This window comes from Tachypleus tridentatus, chromosome 3 (genome assembly GCF_004210375.1).
Source record: "Tachypleus tridentatus isolate NWPU-2018 chromosome 3, ASM421037v1, whole genome shotgun sequence".
NCBI lineage: Eukaryota > Metazoa > Arthropoda > Merostomata > Xiphosura > Limulidae > Tachypleus > Tachypleus tridentatus.
Genome location: NC_134827.1, coordinates 31,215,673 through 31,238,045, shown reverse-complemented (window position 1 = coordinate 31,238,045; position 22,373 = coordinate 31,215,673). Strand labels below are relative to the sequence as shown.

At 34.0% G+C, this 22,373-nt stretch overlaps 2 non-coding genes across 2 annotated transcripts; one reads left to right on the top strand and one right to left on the bottom strand.

The window, feature by feature from the left end:
- Positions 1-8,068: 8,068 nt before the first annotated feature.
- Positions 8,069-8,260, bottom strand: LOC143247962 (U2 spliceosomal RNA). Its single transcript, XR_013026753.1, has one exon. It is a non-coding gene; the product is annotated as a U2 spliceosomal RNA (small nuclear RNA).
- A 4,846-nt stretch (positions 8,261-13,106) lies between these two features.
- LOC143247961 (U2 spliceosomal RNA) lies at positions 13,107-13,298 on the top strand. The gene has a single exon (XR_013026752.1). It is a non-coding gene; the product is annotated as a U2 spliceosomal RNA (small nuclear RNA).
- Positions 13,299-22,373: the final 9,075 nt, after the last annotated feature.

The window sequence follows — 22,373 nt, the reverse complement described above, 5'->3', positions numbered from 1 at the left end:
GGTATTTAGGTACAATAACCCAGAGGTGGTGACAAAGGAAAATTATTTATCTTCGCTTCTTTCTTGGTTTGTTGATAATTTTAGCAGTTGATATGGTGAAATCTTCTGTTTCTCTGAAGTTTCAAATATGCTTAGATGATTTGCCGTGGGTCAAGCGAGAGGAAAAAAGGCTGTCAAGATGACAGGAATGGTATTTGTTTTCTTCTTGTATATGGCTGTGGTGGAATTGAAGCTTCAAGCCTAACATATACGGTAAATGAATCATGAGCATTGGCATTGGACAGCTAAAACCTATCTGTGAGGACGTCGCAACCCGTCCACAAACGACACAGGACCACAGAAATAATTTACATAATACTGCTTGTATAACAATTACACGGAACAGATGAGAGACTCTCTTAATATATAAAACTCATATAACAATAGACATTGGGCCCGGCATGGCCAAGCACGTTAAGGCGTTCGACTTGTAATCCGAAGGTCGCGGGTTCGAATCCCGGTCGCACCAAACATGCTCGCCCTCCCAGCCGTGGTGGCGTTATAATGTGACGACCAGTCCCACTATTCGTTGGTAAAAGAGTAGCTCAAGAGTTGGCGGTGGGTGGTGATGACTAGCTGCCTTCCCTCTAGTCTTACACTGCTAAATTAGGGACGGCTAGTGCAGATAGCCCTTGAGTAGCTTTGCGCGAAATTCCAAAACAAACAATAGACATTGTTTAATAGAATACGTATATCTGACAAATTCTAACAATTTTCTGTAACACGCATACGATGATACAAAAACACTAATAGTCTACTTATCGATCCAGTTGGTAACCTTAAAAAGAAAGAGTGGATAGAAGACCAAGGTAAGATATTCGAGGTGGTTGTTGAAGTGAATGTTGTGTGTTTAGCGAAATTACGTAGTTGAAAGGAGAAATGGATTTCTTCCATGTGACAGGTATTTCTACTGTCCTGATGAATTTTGTACAGAAGTTATTTTGGTTTTTGCACTTATCATGAAACGTACTAGCAAAGGTAAAGTATATTTGGATTGTTGTTGATTTATTTATTTTAAAACGTTATACAACAGGGGGATATAAACAGAAAGGGTAGACTTAGCTTTTTGCTTTTTATTGTGTGCATTGTAACATTTTATATAGATATTAGATATTCCGGTACGTTACATGTGATAGGTCAGCTTTATTCAAGAATTGGCCTGTGGCGTAATCTCTGATATTTTCAAGATAATTAATCCATTGTTGTGCTTTAGTTATTATTTCTGTAAACTGTCTGTTCCAGTTTAGCTTTCGATAAATCCTAGATATTTAATTTTTGCTCGTAAAATTATTTTGAGTGTCGTAAAACTTCAATATCGCAGTTCTAACTTTTTATTATTTTGCTTTAACCTTTGATAAAATTTAATGGCTAGTGTTTAAATAGGTTTAACAGGGCGCGCCAGTTCTTACATCATGTAACTATGTGGTTGTGATTGGCTTAAATTTTGTTAGCTGCCAGAAGTGGATTGCGTGAAGTGCTCCATGGGGTGACGGTATTCGTGTATTGTGGGGAATAAGGCCAGTGATGGGAGATCTGATTATAAACCACTGAGCCATGTTTAACACCAGTACTGATCCAAATTGAAGTGATGTACATCATTTTGTTGAATATGTGGTGCCTGCCTCATACATTCTGCCCTATATATATATATTACTGTTTCATTACCAGGTGAGGATCATACCTGCTACAGAAGCAGTACTATACCTCACAGGTGTGTCGCACTTTTTTCCTTCTGGCACACCTGTTCAAGTGATTTTTATCTGTGTATTCGAATACTGGCACTCCTTCAGAGGCCTCTCCATCTTTCAAGGTGAGATTCTAGCTTTGAGTAAGAATAATCAGAACCGTTTCTGGAGTTAACACATTCCTCAACTGAAAATGTATTTCCAATATGTACTTACCTCCTCTAAACAACTTCCCACCAACCTCTCCACTGATGTGCCAGTGTTTTAGTTTGTAACCGACAATTCTAGAAAATGTAGATTGTGCTTGAATAATAAAGTTGGTGCAGTATGATTGGTGAAGGAAAGTCACATGATGCGCACTTTCTAAAGTAGTGCAAAAAAGAATGGATGTATAATAGACTGATGCACTCTCAGTGAAAAGTTTTATAACAATTATGATGGATTATACCAAGGTTGAGACAGATTTGAGTGAAGAGAGACAAGTACCTATCAGAAACACATTTTCAGTGTAAGAAAATACTATCATTGGCTATTTCTTTCTATCAAATATATAACAATACAGTAACTGATAAGTGTACGTGGTTATATTGTGAAAGCTAACTACAAAAAATATCCTCACTTATCATGAATGATGAAGATTTTCATATCAACGTATGTAATTGTTATCAAATAACGTTACAGAATGTGTCTGAAATTTTGAATTTTTAAATTTCCTGAAGAATACCAAAAAAAATCTGAAGTTTCTCCTAGAGGGAGAAATATGACATTTGTTTCTCTAAACAACCCCTCCATATGATAACAATAAAACAGATGTATAATAGTAACTGTAACTTCGCTTTAACATATCACTGAACTCAACTCTTAAATATTTTAATTTAGCCACAGAATTTAATATAAACATAGATTAGGTATAAGGAACAATATGTAGTACTTTACATACTGATCTGAATGTGTTATTAATAACCATTATATTTTAAATGCCCTTTTAACATGATGTATATGTATATATATAAAATAGAGACATAGTTGGACTTATTCACTTTATTCCCAAAGAATCTAAGCATTCATTCAGCATTTGGTTTATCACCATGTTTGTTACATTAACATCAGAACAACAGGAAGCAGCTGCTAGTTAAATATTTGACACTGAAATATTTTCACTCTATGTACAGTGTTGTTTACATACATAATATGTTCCATACCATCTTCAATCACTTTGTAGCATTGTATTGATTTGTTACACTGAGAATGGCTCTGACTGTTGTACTTAAGGTGCTATGTTCCGTTTGTTAGAATTGATTTCAATTGGTTTTCAGTAGGAAAGTGTACACATCAATACTTACTTTATGAACTAGTTTCTCAGATCAGGCCCGGCATGGCCAGGTGGGTTGAGGAGTGTGACTCGTACTCTGAAGGTTGCAGGTTTTCATCCCCCCTCGCATCAAACATGCTCTCCTTTTCAGATGTGGGGGCATTATAATGTGTCGGTCAATCACACTATTCGTTGGTAAAAGAGTAGCCCAAGAGTTGGCAGTGGGTGGTGATGACTAGCTACCTTTCCTCTAGTCTTACACTGCTAAATTATAAATGGCTAGCACAGATATCCCTCGAGTAGCTTTGTGCGAAATTCAAAAACAAACAAACATTCTCAGATCAGAGGGCTATACCCTTCACTTAAATTACATTTCTTTAAATAAGAACCAGATCTACAGTTGACATAAATTATAATTTCTCTACTAGCATGCAACAAAGTTGCTTGAAACTTCTGGAACTGTATTACAATATGTGTAGTTCTCATTTTTGTTGTTGTGTGTTTAATGATTTATTTATCTTTAGTATCTGTCAGTGATTGATGTTCTTGCTACGTGTCTTATATCCTGACTCATTACTGATAGGTTTAAACATCATTGTTTGTTCGTTTAGTTTCCCTTCATTCTTTAGTAGGTTGTACTTGTTTTAGCCATGTGCAAAGGGCTATAATGTAACAAACAGCAACTGGTAAAAAACAATAGGCCTTACTCTCTCTGGAGTAACAGAGGTAGCAAAAACTTGTGTTTTATTGATAAAATATCGTGGTTAACACTGTGTAACACTGTGCCTTATTACAGATATTAACCACACCTTTCTTACAATTACATGGTATTTATAAAATCTATCTCAGTATTATGTGAAACAGAAAGTTACACTGCTTCATTTCTATTACTATAGAACTGACTTCAAGCACATAGCAAAGATAAACTAACACTTTGTATGCTGTGTTATGTATATGAAGTAAACTAGTATTTCAATTCAGTGAAATTTAGTGGTTAATACAGTTAGGTTAAAACAGTGAACAAAGTAGTTTTGTGCCTTATCAATATTGAGAAGCTTTCACAAACGTTGAGCTGAATATTAAAATGTACAAACATAGAACACATGTTGTGTAAGTCTTCTTGGGTAAATCACATGTAAAAATAAAGAAAAGGCGAAACTTTGTCAGAACAATTATGGCAAATGCAGTTACTGGTCAGTAGATTTTGACCAAAGTTAATTCAAACACGACATCATGGAACAGCAAATTTTCATATAGTGACTCTATGTTTGACAATAATATTACCAAATATACTGTCAGCCTGTACAGATATCAGTTTTCATTACTTCCAAACAGATGATACACAAAGTCAATAAAAATAGTAGAAAGTAGGATGAACATCTTTTGTTAGTTCTGAACAACTATAGCTTGCAAATTTGAATGTGGTCTGAGGGTCCGTGCTTCTCATCCTGATGGCTACAAAACGTGATCCACATTTATGGGCCATGCTTGTGTAGTGAGAGTAAGAATGAAGTCACACTTCCTGATTCTAGTAGACTCTAGAGTTGGCAGTGGATGTCACAGATTAGCTGCCTTTCTGTCATATTACATATTAGCTGGCACAGATGGCCTTTGTGAAGCTGTCTTTCTATCAAGTTAAATATTAACTAGCACAGATAGCTCTTGTGGAGCTTTGTGTAGATCTCCAGCATACATTTTGTGAACATCTTAAAAGTTCTTTGTGAGAAATTCAAGACATGGATAAACAAAACAATGACATTAAACCTGGCAGAGGCTCAGTGATGGTTTTGAGTTGTTTATTTGTGTACTTTAAGAACCAATAAAAACTGAAGAAACACTTGATGAAGGAATAACACTCCAACACCAATACCCTCCATATCTCTCCATTTCATTGGTCAGGACACTGAATCTTAGCAGCATGTTGCTTGAATCAGTAACATTAAATGTATCGTGAATTACCTGGAACAAAAGTAATGACATTGTGCCTCCAAAGGTCCAGATCTCGGTTGTCTTTAGTGGGTGAAGTCCTTTTGGTTAGAGAAATAAAACCACTCTCTAATGTTGAACCTAGTGCAATTACAGATAAAATTCTGGATAACTTTGTAGCATTTATCCCTAAATGTTGTGAGACAATCATAATATTTAGATGAGGACCAACAAAACAGGACCAAAATTATTTTAGAAATTTCAACTTTTTTGTTGCAAGGATCGATAAATAAAAATAAAAGCACAGAAAATCTATTTTATCTACTTACTGAAATGAAGCATAAAACATAAGTGGACTTACACTTCTGACCAGTACTGTGGTTTATATATTATATGTAAAGTGACCATTACTGGTTGTTCATTTTACACTTTCATTCATTAAAGTACTAAGGGTTATTTAAACATAAATTTATTTGGATAAGGAAAGTAAATTATGAATTTCAACCATGTGTCGACCAGAAATAAAGTCAAAGAGTTACAGTTTTGTCAAAGAAAAAATGTCAAAAACTGTTTAACACCAAATCACAACTTAGAGTAATAGAACATAAAATAATTTAAAGCAACTTATTACAAGAACAGTATGATAAATAACTATATGAAAAGAGGCATATATAAGGTTAATAATTGTTATGATAATTATATATACTTTTCTGACAGTAGAATATGATAAAGTGTTGGAGGAAGAGAATTATTAGTTTAAAATAATCATTGATAAACTGTACAAATTTAATGCACATCTGAAACATATATGTAATGTTAACTTCACAATTTAATACAGGGTGAGTTAGATACAAATGAAAGATAAAAACGTGAGTCACACGTGGTTACATCATGTTTGAATCAGAAGAGTGTCAGAATGGATCAGTAACGGAGAACTGACTACTGACTCACTTCTGTTAACTACGAGCACACTTGATACAGATATATCAGCCATCAAAATACTGTACTATGACTTACTTGGAGAAGAGTTTCTAAATAAATAGCTACGTCTGTCATGTATGGTGTAATCCATTCTTAAGAATATTATCATAAATTCATGTGACATCCTGTAGACAACCTAGTTTTAAAACTACACTGAGATGTACTGCTGAGGTAGTGATGATCCCGGACACAGTCAACAGTCATGTGTGGTGCGATAGAACCACCCATGATGCACCATTACAATATGTGTTAAATGTAAACATCCACGATCCAGTTCATTGAACAAAAGCTGACCACACACAAATGTGACAGAAGCTGCTGTCAAACAATATAACATGAGACAAACAATGGGTATTGGTCTAGAATACTAAATATTAACAAGTTTCCATATGTTTCCTCTTGACATCATGAAATATCCCACTTTTACAAAATGTAAGAAAGAAGCTGAAACAAATTACAAACATACCATTATTTCACTGGATTACAACAACAACAAGTATCTGCGAACACATAAATGGCTACACAGTCCAGGTGAACTTTTGTAACGTGCAAAATGGAGGTTTTCTTCTGGGCAATGTGGTTTTCTTTCATGGTCCATCAGCAATATTTAATGTGCAGTTGTAGCTGTTAAAAAGTAACTTTCTTATTGCAACTTCCACATGACTTAAGAGCAGAACAAAAAAAAAAAAAGAGTTCCAAGCAATCCCAGCTTAATTTATACATTCAAAAATACTTCATGGATAATGATGGTGATCACAATTAGGTCTCGTAAGTCTGCTGTACAGGTTTGGTGTTTTATGTCGACATGCATGCGTTGTTTGCTTGATGATATTTAGTGAAAAATAACATTTTCTTTCCCTACTTGTAAAGGTTTAACAAAACGAGACACTGGAACGTGTTATTTTGAAACCAATGGGTTTCTGAAGTTTATTTAACAAATCACAGATTTTTTAACAAATTTTGTTTTATAAATTTAACTGTTAGCTCACTTCACTTAAAATTAGGTACGTTCAAATGTTTGTAACATAATTCTGTGGCACTTCCTACACTTAGTTTGTGCTGCAAGATTCACTTTCACCTCTTGCTTCTGCTTTTGAATGTGTATTGATTGCAATTTATTTTCTTGACGTAAGCCTTTTTCTTCTAGCAATCTGTGCAAACTACTATTTAATATATCCATGTTTTAAAGTTTTCTGATGTGTTAAGTGTGATTTTAGTGAGCTCTAACATATATCAAATATAACACAAGTTTTGTATTTGTTGTTGCTACAGTGGAAAAACCACAAACATTGGCACTCACTTCTTTCAAGAAGAAGATGTGAAAGTCATCAGAAACAAGTGCCACAGTTTTAATCTTAGCATATGATAGTTTCTGCAAATCAACATGGTGAACACCCCACTTCATCTATAATTAAAATACAGGTTTAGCTTATCAAAGTAATTGCTGGAGACAAAAATTGCAGCAAGCAACATTATTTTCGCAGTAGAAATGTATCTTTAGTAAATTTCAAATGTGATCTCATAGAAATGTTAGATTTTTAAATCAGACACAGAATAGATTATTTTAAATATACTTTGAATTTTTTGTTGATTAATTTATTTCGTGTACTGGTTATAGGTTAGTTTTACAGTATTTAATAAATTTTGTGCTGAAATTCTGATAAAACATTTTCCAAGAAAGCAGTAGGGATGGATAACACAGCATCATGAATGCGATGTTTTACTTATTCAGGGTCTTTCGATTTGTAATAATGGAATTTTGTTTTGAAAAGCCCCAGTGATGAAAAGGTTAAACTGTGTGAACGTGCATTTGATTGTCCCTCCCGTACCAATGGAAATGTTTGGATTTCTAGATGATTAACAAGCCCGGAATTTCTTCTAGTTGTAGAATAAATAAATCTTGTATGAATACGTAGTTACAGAAACAGTTTGTTCGTCGAAGAAACAAAAGTCGATACAAACTCATTTTGTCTGCTTTAGTTGTTGTTTTGTCTCAGAATACCCTGTACTATATCGTAATACGATAAACTTACTAACATGTACTAAAGAAATAGAAATAACTGATCAGTGGCATATTATTGGTATACTTTCTCTACGTCAGATTCATCTATTATTTGTTTTACATAGGGAGTGGGCCGATCCCAGAAGTACTGCAATACTGGGCCAACCCGTGGCAGGAGTGGAGCAAGCTCCAAGCACCCCGCCGCCTTACAAAAATAAGTTTAATATCATGGTCCCCAATGGGAACCGTATCAGATATTAAGCTGATAAGAACAGATACTACACTTTGATCTTAGCCAAAAGGCCGAGAAGCGATACTGACTTCACCTTCGACAAATTCTTATATACAGCTTTTACCCTTTCTATTGCAATGGCGTGAATATAGTTTAATTAAACACGTCAATCATACAAAGGCTGTAGATCGTGTAGATACTTTAGGATTTAGAACAAAGATAATTTTTCACACATTCGTCTTTTTTTGCTAAGAAACAAATATTAAATATTCAAACACATTTTAGAAAAAAGTGAACAATGACTCTCATTCCAAACTTTTCATACAGTGGCGTTTACTTGAACCGCCTGCCACCTAGCGGTGAAAGACATTTATATGCAAAAAACGGCTCGTTTGGGTTGAGAAAATATTTTACATAGAAGAGCGAACAACGTTTCGACCTTCTTCGGTCATCGTCAGGTTCACAAAGAAAGAGGTAACTGACCGGAAGCTGACCACATGTTTGAAAGGGGTTGTGTAACTGAGTGTCGGAATGTAGAGGGCGGTATTAGATATTTGAATATATAATTTTATTTATTTTATTATATTAATATAGGTATAAAGGCGTTCCTTTATATTGGTTTATTTTGGGTTTAAGTTGTTGTATAAGTAAGGCTTCTTTAATTTTGCGTTTGTTTATGTTTGTTTCTTTATTTAATATTTGAGTGTTTTCTATGGTTATGTTGTGTTTATTTGACTTGCAGTGTTCGAAAACGTGTGAAGGTGACTTTTTATGTTCTTTGAATCTGGTTTCCATTTTTCTACTTGTTTCTCCAATATAAAAGTCGTGGCAGTTATCACATTGTATTTTATAAATAATGTTGGTGTGGCGTTTGTGAGTGTGGTTTTTACATAGTATAGGCCTCAGTTTTGTGCCTGGTTTTTGAATAAATTTGGTATTAACTGGAATGTCATATTTTGTTACTAATTTTTGCCAAATGTTGGTTATTTGTTTGCTGATGTCAGGAATATATGGTATACAGCAGTATATGGTTTCGTGATTTTTTGATTCGTGAGATATATTTACTTTAGTTGGTTGATTTTGCTTTCTGTCTAGGTGTGTGCGTATAATGTTTTCTACGGTTTGTGAAGGAAACTTATTGATGTTGATGAAGTATTGTTTTATTTTATCTAATTCATCGTTAATTTTATCTGGTGAGCATAGTTTTATGGCTGTGTTTATTTGGTTTCTTAGGATGTTGTGTTTTTGTTTTGTTTCATGTGCTGAGTCCCAAGGAATGTATAGTCCAGTATGGGTGATTTTTCGGTAGATTTCTGTTTTGAATTGTGTGTCAGTTCTTGTAATTTTGAGGTTTAGAAATGATATTTGATTGCTTTCTTCCTGTTCACATGTGAAGTTAATGTTGGGATGTATAGAGTTAATGTGATTGAAAAAATTAAGTATGTGTTCTGTAGATTTGAATCCTGCAACCGTGTCATCTACATATCTGTACCAGTATAGTGGTGGATGTAATGCTGTGTTAATTGCTTGTATTTCAACTTGTGTCATAAAAATATTGGCTAAAACTGGTGATACTGGGTTGCCCATGCTTAGGCCATTTGTTTGTATATAGTTTTGGTTGTTGAACATGAAGTTTGTCTTTATCGTGGTGAATTCTATGAGGGTTACTAACTGGTTACTGGGAATTTCTATAGTTGGGTTAGGGTCTCGGATATAGAGTTCTAAGGCTATCTTGCAGGCTTCAGTGGTTGGAACTTCTGTAAAGAGGGATATAACATCGAAACTGGCCATTAAGGCTTTATGATTAAGTTGATTTAGATTAGACTTGAAATTAAAAGAGTCTTTGATGAATGAGCTGGCTGATGTTACATATTTGGAGAATGCCCATGCAATGTATTTACCAAGATTGCAATTAAACGATTCATATGTGGACATTATTGGTTGTAATGAACAATCTGGTTTATGAGGTTTGGGGATGCCGTATATTTGCGGTGTGCGTGAGTCGGTTTTACGTAGGTAGGAATAAAGTGTTTGTGAAATTGTGTTGGCTTTTTTAATTTGTAGTAGTAATTTGTTCAGTTGCGTCTCGTGTGTCTTTGTTGGATTTGTGTGTATTGGTTTAAATTTGTCCGTGTCTAATAGGATGTTATTCATTTTTTGGATGTATTCATTCGTGTTCATTAGGACTACAGCGTTACCTTTATCTCCTTTTAGAATTTTTATGTTTCTGTCTTGTTTTAGGTTTTTAATGGAATTAATGTCTTTTTGTAAGGTTGTTTTTTAGTTTTCTGTTTTGTGAAATTATGTTGATGGTTTTGTGAAAAAATTCTTTGAAACAAATCGTTTAAGATGTTGTTTTTAGGTGTTTCTGGAAAATATAAATTTGTAATTTTACACGGGAAGTTTGGCTGTTGGATGTCAATAAAATTATCTAAGTTGTCTTCTTTCTGTTGGTTGTTTTTCGTTGTTTCCTTGTTTTTCTTCTCTGTAAAAAGTATCACAAGTCTCCTGGCTAGGTCTTCTAAACATGTTTTGATTTCTATGGTTGGAATGTACCTAGGTGCTATTGCGAAGTTGAGTCTTTTGTTAAGTAGATGTATCTCCTCTGTGTTTAATTGACGGTCGAATCTGTAAATTATGAGGTTAGTCAACGGTTTGTCGTTTTGGTGTCTTTTCTGTTGTTTGCATCTTAGTTTTTTTAGTTTTTTGTTGTGGCAGATCTTTTTGTCTCTGTCGTTCTTAGTATTGATTTGGTTTATGTTTCGTTGTACAAGTTCGTAAATCTCTGGTTTAATGCAGCATGCCAGTTGAAAGACATTGTAAACAGCAAATATTTAGCGAAAATCGCTTTTCTTTTGCATTTAAACGTAGAGGGAAGTCATATGATATTCACATGCTCTGCAATGGTATTGAAAGAACGGGATGTAATAAGCTAGTGCACTATTAGCAAAAGTTGTTTAGCAACGCTTATAGGGCAAATAAAGGTTAAGATAACTGGGTGAAGGGAGGTATTACTGATTTGAAAAATAAAGGTTTTCAATGCCCAAGCTATTGAATTCTGGTGTTCATGTCAGTTGACTTTATTTCAGTATCTTGAGAGCTGTTTGAAAATAAACATATGCTGATGAAGATTAGAATGGATTTAAAGGAGATGAGGTATTTTATGGTCTTTCTCTGAAAGGTGACCAATAAAGAAAGTCACGCTTCATTCTGAGTTGATATTTGTTGCTTATTAGTGACAGAATTAATTGATACATTTTCTGATTTTGAACTGGGTGATACCTGGTCTTTTTATGTTAATTTAATATGTTCTTATTATCCAACAACTTGTTTTGGAAGGGTTATCATCTTGCGCAGGAATGGCGTTCAGCTTCATTCACTGACAGGATTTTGTACGATAGGTTGAAGGCATGATGAAATTCTCTATACATTGATTAACTGATTAAAATTTAGATCAAAACAAATTAGTTTCTTGGTACTGTTCAAGAGAAGTCGTATTAACGTTTTGCTAAAGCAAAGTATCGAAAACGGTGAAAAATGTGGTAAGTTTTCCTTGATAGATACTGTAAAAGATTCTTTGGTAATTGACTTTATTACAACGGCTGGCTACAAGAATCTCTCAGCTATGTACATATCTCTTGAACAGAGATTTACCACTGGATGTTTGTTATATTTTAACAACAATCTCACTATTCATGGAATTTTGTTGTCAGTTAATGATATGGTTTCATTTAAGTATACTAGTCCTTATAATGATTTGTTTATATTGAGTTTAGTGTCAGTTATCTGGAGTGAGGGTTTTATTTTTATGTTTTTGTTATCGCTTTATGCTTAATGTTATAAGAGAGTATTTTCGTCGATTGGTTTTTCCTTTTTGGCCTAGAATTATTTAACTACCGTTGTTATTGTATTGTACTGCAAAACGCCGAGATCAACTTGGAAAAACACGCGTTATTAACACATGCTGTTGGTACAATTCGTAAAGAAGCTTTTCACGAACAAATCGGATACGGATCGGCTGATTATCGTAACAGTTCGAGATTGTTTTACTCGGCAATTTTTATCACGAAAGCTGTAGGTAATGGTGGTATTATTTTGAAGTGTCAAATCTATGTTTCATCTCATATTGTGAGTATATTAAGTGGGTTCACGTTTGGTCACTTTCTTATCAAGTGTTTTGTCACGTTGTCTTAACGATAAATTTCATTAAGAAACAAACAGCAAATATTCCACTTGTTTTAAAATATTATAGTAAAACAATTCAAATTACTTTAAAACAAAACTGACTTTTCAGTTTTTTTCAAATTATTCTCTATTCTGTTATGACAATAAAATATGTGCTAATGTCATTTTCAAAATCGCTACTATACGCACTTTATAGCTGAACTCACATTCACAAAATTCAGATCTATATTTTAACTATATTATCAACGTGTATTTGTAACCCGAGAGAGGTATACATTTATTTAGTAACGCTGCACAGACCAACAATTTATTAGTTGTTAAGCTGTTTATCTTGTACAGTTATTAAGCGCCAGTTTTGTCATTAAAGTATGACAGCAGTGAAATATACGTTTTAGAACAAAATTCAAAATTTAAATGCAAAAGAAAAACGATTTTCGCGAAATATTTGCTGTTTACAATGTCTTTCACCGCTAGGTGGCAGGCGGTTCAAGTAAACGCAACTGTATGAAAAGTTTGGAATGAGAGTCGTTGTTCACTTTTTTCTAAAATGTGTTTGAATATTTAATATTTATTTCTTAGCAAAAAAATACGAATGTGTGAAAAATTATCTTTGTTCTAAATCCTAAAGTATCTACACGATCTACAGCCTTTGTATGATTGACGTGTTTAATTAAACTATATTCACGCCATTGCAATAGAAAGGGTAAAAGCTGTATATAAGAATTTGTCGAAGGTGAAGTCAGTATCGCTTCTCGGCCTTTTGGCTAAGATCAAAGTGTAGTATCTGTTCTTATCAGCTTAATATCTGATACGGTTCCCATTGGGGACCATGATATTAAACTTATTTTTGTAAGGCGGCGGGGTGCTTGGAGCTTGCTCCACTCCTGCCACGGGTTGGCCCAGTATTGCAGTACTTCTGGGATCGGCCCACTCCCTATGTAAAACAAATAATAGATGAATCTGACGTAGAGAAAGTATACCAATAATATGCCACTGATCAGTTATTTCTATTTCTTTAGTACATGTTAGTAAGTTTATCGTATTACGATATAGTACAGGGTATTCTGAGAAAAAACAACACACAAAATGAGTTTGTATCGATTTTTGTTTCTTCGACGAACAAACTGTTTCTGTAACTACGTATTCATACAAGATTTATTTATTCTACAACTAGAAAAAATACCGGGCTTGTTAATCATCTAGAAATCCAAACATTTCCATTGGTACGGGAGGGCCAATCAAATGCACGTTCACACAGTTTAACCTTTTCATCACTGGGGCTTTTCAAAACAAAATTCCATTATTACAAATCGAAAGACCCTGAATAAGTAAAACATCGCATTCATGATGCTGTGTTATCCATCCCTACTGCTTTCTTGGAAAATGTTTTATCAGAATTTCAGCACAAAATTTATTAAATACTGTAAAACTAACCTACAACCAGTACACGAAATAAATTAATCAACAAAAAATTCAAAGTATATTTAAAATAATCTATTCTGTGTCTGATTTAAAAATCTAACATTTCTATGAAATCACTGAGATCATATTTGAAATTTACTAAAGATACATTTCTACTGCGAAAATAATGTTGCTTGCTGCAATTTTTGTCTCCAGCAATTACTTTGATACGCTAAACCTGTATTTTAATTATAGATGAAGTGGGGTGTTCACCATGTTGATTTGCAGAAACTATCATATGCTAAGATTAAAACTGTGGCACTTGTTTCTGATGACTTTCACATCTTCTTCTTGAAAGAAGTGAGTGCCAATGTTTGTGGTTTTTCCACTGTAGCAACAACAAATACAAAACTTGTGTTATATTTGATGTACCTTAGAGCTCATTAAAATCACACTTAACACATCAGAAAACTTTAAAACATGGATATATTAAATAGTAGTTTGCACAGATTGCTAGAAGAAAAAGGCTTACGTCAAGAAAATAAATTGCAATCAATACACATTCAAAGGCAGAAGCAAGAGGTGAAAGTGAATCTTGCAGCACAAACTAAGTGTAGGAAGTGCCACAGAATTATGTTACAAACATTTGAACGTACCTAATTTTAAGTGAAGTGAGCTAACAGTTAAATTTATAAAACAAAATTTGTTAAAAAATCTGTGATTTGTTGAATAAACTTCAGAAACCCATTGGTTTCAAAATAACACGTTCCAGTGTCTCGTTTTGTTAAACCTTTACAAGTAGGGAAAGAAAATGTTATTTTTCACTAAATATCATCAAGCAAACAACGCATGCATGTCGACATAAAACACCAAACCTGTACAGCAGACTTACGAGACCTAATTGTGATCACCATCATTATCCATGAAGTATTTTTGAATGTATAAATTAAGCTCGGACTGCTTGGAACTCTTTTTTTTTTTTGTTCTGCTCTTAAGTCATGTGGAAGTTGCAATAAGAAAGTTACTTTTTTAACAGCTACAACTGCACATTAAATATTGCTGATGGACCATGAAAGAAAACCACATTGCCCAGAAGAAAACCTCCATTTTGCACATTACAAAAGTTCACCTGGACTGTGTAGCCATTTATGTGTTCGCAGATACTTGTTGTTGTTGTAATCCAGTGAAATAATGGTATGTTTGTAATTTGTTTCAGCTTCTTTCTTACATTTTGTAAAAGTGGGATATTTCATGATGTCAAGAGGAAACATATGGAAACTTGTTAATATTTAGTATTCTAGACCAATACCCATTGTTTGTCTCATGTTATATTGTTTGACAGCAGCTTCTGTCACATTTGTGTGTGGTCAGCTTTTGTTCAATGAACTGGATCGTGGATGTTTACATTTAACACATATGGTAATGGTGCATCATGAGTGGTTCTATCGCACCACACGTGACTGTTGACTGTGTCCGGGATCATCACTACCTCAGCAGTACATCTCAGTGTAGTTTTAAAACTAGGTTGTCTACAGGATGTCACATGAATTTATGATAATATTCTTAAGAATGGATTACACCATACACGACAGACGTAGCTATTTATTTAGAAACTCTTCTCCAAGTAAGTCATAGTACAGTATTTTGATGGCTGATATATCTGTATCAAGTGTGCTCGTAGTTAACAGAAGTGAGTCAGTAGTCAGTTCTCCTTTACTGATCCATTCTGACACTCTTCTGATTCAAACATGATGTAACCACGTGTGACTCACGTTTTTTATCTTTCATTTGTTTCTAACTCACCCTGTATTAAATTGTGAAGATAACATTACATATATGTTTCACATGTGCATTAAATTTGTACAGTTTATCAATGATTATTTTAAACTAATAATTCTCTTCCTCCGACACTTTATCATATTCTACTGTCAGAAAAGTATATATAATTATCATAACAATTATTAACCTTATATATGCCTCTTTTCATATAGTTATTTATCATACTGTTCTTGTAATAAGTTGCTTTAAATTATTTTATGTTCTATTACTCCAAGTTGTGATTTGGTGTTAAACAGTTTTTGACATTTTTTTCTTTGACAAAACTGTAACTCTTTGACTTTATTTCTGGTCGACACATGGTTGAAATTCATAATTTACTTTCCTTATCCAAATAAATTTATGTTTAAATAACCCTTAGTACTTTAATGAATGAAAGTGTAAAATGAACAACCAGTAATGGTCACTTTACATATAATATATAAACCACAGTACTGGTCAGAAGTGTAAGTCCACTTATGTTTTATGCTTCATTTCAGTAAGTAGATAAAATAGATTTTCTGTGCTTTTATTTTTATTTATTGATCCTTGCAACAAATAAGTTGAAGTTTCTAAAATAATTTTGGTCCTGTTTTGTTGGTCCTCATCTAAATATTATAATTGTCTCACAATATTTAGGGATAAATGCTACAAAGTTATCCAGAATTTTATCTGTAATTGCACTAGGTTCAACATTAGAGAGTGGTTTTATTTCTCTAACCAAAAGGACTTCACCCACTAAACACAACTGAGATCTGGACCTTTAGAGGCACAATGTCATTACTTTTGTTCCAGCATGCTGCTAAGATTCAGTGTCCTGACCAATGAAATGGAGAGATATGGAGGGTATTGGTGTTGGAGTGTTATTCCTTCATCAAGTGTTTCTTCAGTTTTTATTGGTTCTTAAAGTACACAAATAAACAACTCAAAACCATCACTGAGCCTCTGCCAGGTTTAATGTCATCGTTTGGTTTATCCATGTCTTGAATTTCTCACAAAGAACTTTTAAGATGTTCACAAAATTTATGCTAGAGATCTACACAAAGCTCCACAAGAGCTATCTGTGCTAGTTAATATTTAACTTGATAGAAAGACAGCTTCACAAAGGCCATCTGTGCCAGCTAATATGTAATATGACAGAAAGGCAGCTAATCTGTGACATCCACTGCCAACTCTAGAGTCTACTAGAATCAGGAAGTGTGACTTCATTCTTACTCTCACTACACAAGCATGGCCCATAAATGTGGATCATGTTTTGTAACCATCAGGATGAGAAGCACGTGACCCTCAGACCACATTCAAATTTGCAAGCTATAGTTGTTCATAACTAACAAAAGATGTTCATCCTACTTTCTACTATTTTTATTGACTTTGTGTATCATCTGTTTGGAAGTAATGAAAACTGATATCTGTACAGGCTGACAGTATATTTGGTAATATTATTGTCAAACATAGAGTCACTATATGAAAATTTGCTGTTCTATGATGTCTTGTTTGAATTAACTTTGGTCAAAATCTACTGACCAGTAACTGCATTTGCCATTATTGTTCTGACAAAATTTTACCTTTTCTTTATTTTTTACATGTGATTTACCCAAGAAGACTTACACAAAATGTGTTCCATGTTTGTACATTTTAATATTCAGCTCAACGTTTGTGAAAGCTTCTCAATATTGATAAGGCACAAAAATACTTTGTTCACTGTTTTAACCTAACTGTATTAACCACTAACTTTCACTGAATTGAAATACTAGTTTACTTCATATACATAACACAGCATACAAAATGTTAGTTTATCTTTGCTATGTGCTTGAAGTCAGTTCTATAGTAATAGAAATGATGCAGTGTAACTTTCTGTTTCACATAGTACTGAGATAGATTTTATAAATACCATGTAATTGTAAGAAAGGTGTGGTTAATATCTGTAATAAGGCACAGTGTTATGCAGTGTTAACCACGATATTTTATCAATAAAACACAAGTTTTTGCTACCTCTGTTACTCCAGAGAGAGTAAGGCCCATTGTTTTTACCAGTTGCTGTTTGTTACATTATAGCCCTTTGCACATGGCTAAAACAAATACAACCCTACTAAAGAATGAAGGGAAACAAAACAGTGATGTTTAAACCTATCAGTAATGAGTCAGGATGTAAGACACGTAGCAAGAACATCAATCACTGACAGATACTAAACATAAATAAATCATTAAACACACAACAACAAAAATGAGAACTACACATGTTGTAATACAGTTCCAAAAGTTGCATGCTTGTAGAGAAATTATAATTTATGTCAACTGCAGATCTGGTTCTTATTTAAACAAATGTAATTTAAGTGAAGGGTATAGCCCTCTGATCTAAGAATGTTTGTTTGTTTTTGAATTTCGCACAAAGCTACTCGAGAGCTATCTGTGCTAGCCATCCATAATTTTGCAGTGTAAGACTAGAGGGAAGACAGCTAGTCATCACCACCCACTGCCAACTCTTGGGCTACTCTTTTACCAACGAATAGTGGGATTGGCTGTAACATTACAACGCTGAAAAGGCGAGCATGTTTGATGTGAGGGGGATGCAAACCTGCGACCCTCAGAGTACGACTCGCACTCCTCAACCCACCTGGCCATGCCGGGCCTGATCTGAGAAACTAGTTGAGAAAGTTAGTATTGATGTGTACACTTTCCTACTGAAAACCAATTGAAATCAATTCTAACAAACGGAACATAGCACCTTAAGTACAACAATCAGAGCCATATGTCATATTTTTCCCTCTAGGACAAACTTCAGATTTTTTTGGTATTCCTCAGTAAATTTAAAAATTCAAAATTTCAGACGCATTCTGTAACGTTATTTGATAACAATTACATACGTTGATATGAAAATCTTCATCATTCATGATAAGTGAGGATATTTTTTGTAGTTAGCTTTCACAATATAACCATATACACTTATCAGTTACTGTATTGTTATATATTTGATAGAAAGAAATAGCCAATGATGGTATTTTCTTACACTGAAAATGTGTTTCTGATAGGTACTTGTCTCTCTTCACTGAAATCTGTCTCAACCTTGATATAATCCATGATCATTGCTATAAATCTTTTCACTAAGAGTGCATCAGTTTATTATACATCCATTCTTTTTTGCACTACTTTAGAAAGTGCGCATCATGTGACTTTCCTTCACCAATCATACTGCACCAACTTTATTATTCAAGCACAATCTACATTTTCTAGAATTGTCGGTTACAAACTAAAACACTGGCACATCAGTGGAGAGGTTGGTGGGAAGTTGTTTAGAGGAAGTAAGTACATATTGGAAATACATTTTCAGTTGAGGAATGTGTTAACTACAGAAACGGTTCTGATTATTCTTACTCAAAGCTAGAATCTCACCTTGAAAGATGGAGAGGCCTCTGAAGGAGTGCCAGTATTCGAATACATAGATAAAAATCACTTGAACAGGTAGGAAAAAAGTGCGGCACACCTGTGAGGTATAGTACTGCTTCTGTAGCAGGTATGATCCTCACCTGGTAATGAAACAGTAATATATATATATATAGGGCAGAATGTATGAGGCAGGCACCATATATTCAACCAAATGATATACATCACTTCAATTTGGATCAGTACTGGTGTCAAACATGGCTCAGTGGTTTATAAACATATCCCATCACTGGCCTTATTCCCCACAATACACGAATACCGTCACCCCATGGAGCACTTCACGCAATCCACTTCTGGCAGCTAACAAAATTTAAGCCAATCACAACCACATAGTTACATGATGTAAGAACTGGCGCGCCCTGTTAAACCTATTTAAACACTAGCCATTAAGTTTTATCAAAGGTAAAAGCAAAATAATAAAAAGTTAGAACTGCGAAACTGAAGTTCTACGACACTCAAAATAATTTTACGAGCAAAAATTAAATATCTAGGATTTATCGAAAGCTAAACTGGAACAGACAGTTTACAGAAATAATAACTAAAGCACAACAATGGATTAATTATCTTGAAAATATCAGAGATTACGCCACAGGCCAATTCTTGAATAAAGCTGACCTATCACATATAACGTACCGGAATATCTAATATCTATATAAAATGTTCCAATGCACACAATAAAAAGCAAAAAGCAAAGTCTACCCTTTCTGTTTATATCCCCCTGTTGTATAACGTTTTAAAATAAATAAATCAACAACAATCCAAATATACTTTACATTTGCTAGTACGTTTCATGATAAGTGCAAAAACAAAAATAACTTCTGTACAAAATTCATCAGGACAGTAGAAATACCTGTCACATGGAAGAAATCCATTTCTCCTTTCAACTACGTCATTTCGCTAAACACACAACATTCACTTCAACAACCACCTCGAATATCTTACCTTGGTCTTCTATCCACTCTTTCTTTTTAAGGTTACCAACTGGATCGATAAGTGGACTATTAGTGTTTTTGTATCATCGTATGTGTGTTACAGAAAATTGTTAGAATTTGTCAGATATACGTATTCTATTAAACAATGTCTATTGTTTGTTTGTTTGTTTTGGAATTTCGCGCAAAGCTACTCGAGGGCTATCTGCGCTAGTCTTCTCTAATTTAACAGTATAAGACTATAGGGAAGGCAGGCAGTTATTCATCACCACCCACCTCCAACGCTTGGGCTACTCTACTACCAACGAATAGTGGGATTGACCGTTACTTTATAACGCCCCCACGGCTGAAAGGGCGAGCATGTTTGGTGTGATGGGGAGTGCATAAAAATCTGGAACTCAAGATCTATCACGGCTTTAAGGCGAGCCCCGAACCAGGGACGCAGTGGACGTGACTGCGGTTTACATTTTCATTCTTTGCTCTATCAAATAAACTTGGCTCAAGAACAAATATGTAAGTTATCAAATATTCCACCAGGGGAATGATGATAATCTCTTTAGACTTGTATTTAATATTTTTATAGATATTACCTAAAATCTTATTTGTCCTACAACTAGCAACAGCAAACTGGATGGCTTAATTAAGAGACTGGATGTTTCTATAGTAATAGCATTTGTGTTATTCCCATTTATGTCATAATTATACTTCAGATTATGACAACCCACAAGTATTATCTTGCATTTATTATGACTAAAACCCATCTGCCATTTATTTGCCCAACTCATTAGATGATCTAAATCCTTGTGTAAAGTATCGTCATCCTTTTCACAACCAGTAACACCAAAGATATTAATATCATCAGCAAATTTAATTAATTTATTAACCAACCCTTCGTTTATGTCACTGATGTAAGTTGAAGAGAGAAAAGGTCCTAAAACTGAGCTCTCAGATACCATATTTGTAACTTTAATCCAGTTTTATTGAACTCCTAATTATAACAACACCCTGTTCTCTTCCATCCAACCACTCGCCTATCCCATTAACTAACTCGTCTTTCACATCCATAGAGACAATTGTTTAGAAGCCTTTTATGTGGCAACTTGTCAAATGCTTTCTGAAAATACAGATACACCAAACCTCATCTAATAAGCGATAACATTTTCAAATAATGTCAATATATTTGTAAGCCAAGATTTTCCTTTATTGAAATCACGTTGAATATTTAATAAAATTCTAAACTTTGTTCAATGACTTTGCAGATCATCTTTTAACAGACTTTCCAGAATATTTTCCACAATTGATGTAAGACTAATAGGCCTTTAATTACTGAAACTGTACTTATTACCACCCTTAAAAAGAAGAGTAGCATTACCTAATTTACAATTCTATGGTGCCTGCCAACTGTTTAAGGACTAATAAAATATAGTAGGAATGACTTAAATATCCAAACCTTAGCCTCTTTCAAACCTCCTGGAGGAAAAGTACCCAGTACAGTATTTATTCCTTATCGGTATTTATTCCACCAGTTGTTTTTCTCAACAAGCTCGTAATTAATACAGTCATTTTGTTCGATCTTGTTTCAATCTATCAATTATCCAAGATGTGCAATACTGGATAACTGATGTCACTCTTAAACCAAACCAACTGTTATAGCTAATGACACTCCTAATCCTGGCCAATTGATACAGCTGATGTCACTCTTAAGCCAAACCAATTGATATAGCTAATGCCATTCCTAAACTTGACAAATTCATATAGCTGATGACACTCATAACCATGGCCAATTGATGTAGCTAATGTTACTCTTAAACCAAACCAACTGATATAGCTAATGGCACTCCTAAACCTGGGCAATTGATGTAGCTAATGTTATACGAAACCTTCGTATAAATATTACCGAACATGTGTAATTTTGTACAGTAAGTCCGTAAATATATCACCTAACGTAAAATTTTGCTATGGCAGTTCTCTGAGTGTTGCGCTAAAGTACAAGTCGTTTCAATTAACTTACTGTTTTGGAATTGAAAATAAAATAAAAATATACTTCGTTTTTACCCTACTAGATGGCAACACCAATAGGATGCTTTGGCATCGAAGGATCCATGTTGTAATTGAAATGCTTTTGATATCAAAATCCAGCGTATGTTGAAGTTTTACAATTAGTGTTACTTCAGATTTAGATTGAAACCAAATAACCGCAATCAACTTTTAATTTAATTAAATATGCTGAGGTTAAAACTACAACTATATAACGAAATATCTACAATGGGTTAAGCTAAGGGTCTTTCAAGCGTTTTTAATTGTATTAAGTTATACGTTTTCAGCTTCTTGCATTTTGGCGTGCTCTTTCTAGACAGAAGTTACTGTGAATATTTAATATTCAAAAATTTGTTGAGCAAACATTTACAAAATGGGTTGTCTTTGC